Genomic DNA, 3,461 nt, shown 5'->3' with positions numbered 1-3,461 from the left:
AATGATTCCAAACGGTGGAAGCCAGGCAGTTAATTCTAACACCATGCCTGTGGTTCAACAACCAGTGCCTAATCGAATTGTTAGGCCGATGGAACGACATGGTAATGACCAAGGCTATGAGTCCAGTTCTTCCAATGTTCTTGGTGAGGTTGAGGACATGATGAAGCATTATACCGACATGATTACGGAGCAGTATCGACAAATAGCCGTGGATGTCAAATTCCTTAAAAAACAACAAAATTTGATAGGAAGTAGATACCCAGAGGAGGGTGCACCGTCGAGGTTTAGTTGCAAATGGTGTGGTGGGCAGCACTATCCAAGAAATTGCCCAAATGTTAAGTGCGACATTTGTGGAAAATCCGGCCATTTAGCAGCTACTTGCTGGAGTAAGATCAGTTCCCTCCAGCGAGGAAGTCGGCAACCAGGGCCTGTTAATCATCGTGTCCCAGGAAATGATTCCCAGCGAGAGGATGGGCCTAAACAAATACTTCAACGACCAAAGACTACAGTAGAGGAGCTACCAAGTGGTAGTGGGGTTAGTTTGATTGAGGGTGTACGCGTTAACGATGCTGAAACCTCTAATTTGCGAGCTATCCTTACAAGAGGTCAAAAGGGCAGAGGAGCCGACAAGGATAAGCCTATCGACGGAAACCCTAAACAAGGCCATAAAGGAATGCAAGTTTTGGATCCTACCATGGAAGGGGGACCTTTGAAGCCCGTAGAAAGTAAAGCCGATAAGGAACCACCAAAGAAGAAGGTGAAAGTTAAGAAATAGGCAATAAAGCCAGTTCAGCGACCTAAAGAGCGGATGGTTTGGCGTGAAAAGCGAGCTTTATCAAACTATCATGAATTCGATTTGGCGGGCTCTCTTTGTGAAGTCAAGCCGGATGTGAACCTTTTACAGCTTATTAAGCTTTCCCCAGGAGTACGTAAGGAATTTAGAAAGATCTTACGTACCGGTTATATCGTAGAACCTTTGGGAATTGCGCGAGTTGGTGATGACTGGTTTGAGCATGCTGAGAAGCATTGCCCAAGGGTTGCAGCCTATGTCGATGGGATATTAGTAGATTATGCCATTGTCGACACTGGATCATCCGTTAACATTATGAGTTCTGAACTGATGGAAAGGTTGGGTCTTGCGATTCAGAAAGATACTTCCACAATTCTCAGAATGGCAGATGATAGTTTGAGACAGCCAGAAGGCTCATTACTAAGGTCCATGTCATTGTTGCAAATGTAGAATGCCTGTTGGACTTTAGGGTGATTCGTTTTGTAGGGCGTCCAAGTTACCAAGTATTACTCGGACGACCTTGGATCTTGCAAGCGGACTGCCAAGTAGATATACCCGCCGGTCGGCTGCTATTCGGCAGAGGTGCCCAGCGTGTGGTAGTTGATGCTTATCCTGAGTCCCCGCAGAGTGAGAGAGCTCCTCTATCTTCTACAGAATTGGAGACATTAGAAGATTTATCTGGCAATGAGACATCATCAAGTGATGAGTCCAAAGAGGGATCCACCACGGAGGACATCTATTAGATCACTTTGAACGAGCCGATAGAGGGCCAAGATCGTATAAGAGATGCAGATGTTATCGAGCTAAACCTTGGTACGCTTGATGATTCGCGGCCAATCAAATTAGGGTCTATGCTCAGTACAACAGAAAGAGAGGACTATGTGGCCTTGATCCAGGAATTCCGCGATATCTTTGCCTGGAGTTATGATGAGTTGAGAGGCATTCCTCCTAGTCTTGCTGTTCATACAATTCCGTTGAAAGAGGGCAGTCGTCCTGTACGGCAGAAAGTAAGGCGTATGCCTTTCGAATTGAGGGACGGCCTATTTGAAGAGTTACAGAAGCTTCGAGAAGCGGGTTTGATTTTTCTTGTGCAACACACGGAATGGTGTTCGCCAGTTGTGATTAGAAAAAAGAAGAATAATCAAATCCGTTTATGTGTAGACTTTAGAGAGCTGAATAAGCAGACAATTAAGGACTACTACCCGTTTCCATTTATTGACCAGATTTTGGATCAATTAGCGGGTAGGGAGATATATTCGTTTATGGATTGCTTTGCAGGATACAACCAGATGGCAATTGCAGAAGAGGACAAGTTGAAAACAACTTTTATTACTATATTCGGTACTTTTGCGTACCATGTGATGGCCTTTGGTTTATGCAATGCACCGGGTTCGTGGCAACGAACAGCAGATAAGACATTCGGTGACATATCCCCCGAAGAGTTGAAGGTGTTTATTGATGACTTAGGGGCCGCCACTGTGAGAGGAAGGCAGTTGCTCATTTTAAGAAAATGCTTTGAGCGCTGTAGACAATTTTGCATCGCCCTAAACCCACGGAAGTGTGTTTTTGGAGTACCCTATGGGCTGTTGCTGGGTCATGTGGTCAGTTCAGTAGGAATTGCGACAGACCCTGAGAAGGTTAAAGTTATAGTTGCCATGGGTCCACCACGCACTCCGAAAGAGGTTCATAGCTTTCTGTCTTCGGTTGGTTACTATCGTAGATTCATCAACGCCTTAGCAGAAAGAACGTTGCCGCTTACAAATTTATTGTCCTTTAGCTGTTCGTTTGTATGGGGTGACCCTTGTAAGGTAGCATTCGAGGATGTGAAACAAGAGCTAGCAAGAGCGCCCGTCTTAAAAGCACCTAAAAGAGGTGAGGTGTTTTATATATTTTCAACAGCCACGATGTATAGTATCAGCTGCTGTTTAGCCCAAATTTGGGAGGAGAAGTGGTACCACCCGATTGCTTTTGCTAGTCGGAAGCTGGGGGTATCCGAAATCAATTACACTTACATGGAGAAATTGTGTCTAGCGATGGTTTTTGGGACCAAGAAGTTCAAGCATTACATTCTCTATGAGAAAGTCGTGCTTTATACGAAGGCGGAGGGACTTCGATTATTGATGAATAAGTTACAGCCGCCTGATCGTCTAGCAAAGTGGTTAATCACTTTGCAAGAATTTGATTATGAAATCAAGAGTAAGCCACCAAGGTTGCAAGGCATCGTGGAATGTCTTGTGGACTTTGGGGAGCCGAAAGAATCTGTGGCTGAAGGTAGTGATATGGAGTGGTTATTTAAAATAGATACGTCATCTATTCCCTCCTGGTATGCTGCAATAACACATTATTTATCAACAGGAGAGGCGGGATCCGAATTATCTAAAGCTGAGAGAAGGAAAATTAAGCAGCAAGCGTTAAAGTTTGCCTTGATCGCAGGTACATTATATCGGCAAGGGGTTGATGACATCTATCGCCGGTGTGTGATGCCTGACGAGGTGCCATTCATTTTGGAAGAGTGCCATGATTCTGCTTGCGGTGGCCATTTTGCTGGACGACTTACAGCACAAAAGGCTTTAAGAGTAGGTTATTGGTGGCCTGCCATCTTCCAGGATGCGTTTGCGTATGTTAAGCGATGCGATATTTGCCAACGGCATGATAGTCGAGAGAATAGGAA

This window comes from Lygodium microphyllum, chromosome 27 (genome assembly GCF_053477565.2).
Source record: "Lygodium microphyllum isolate KBCC chromosome 27, Lygodium_microphyllum_v1.1.10, whole genome shotgun sequence".
In the NCBI taxonomy this organism is placed as follows: Eukaryota; Viridiplantae; Streptophyta; class Polypodiopsida; order Schizaeales; family Lygodiaceae; genus Lygodium; species Lygodium microphyllum.
Note: the sequence above shows the minus strand (reverse complement) of the source record.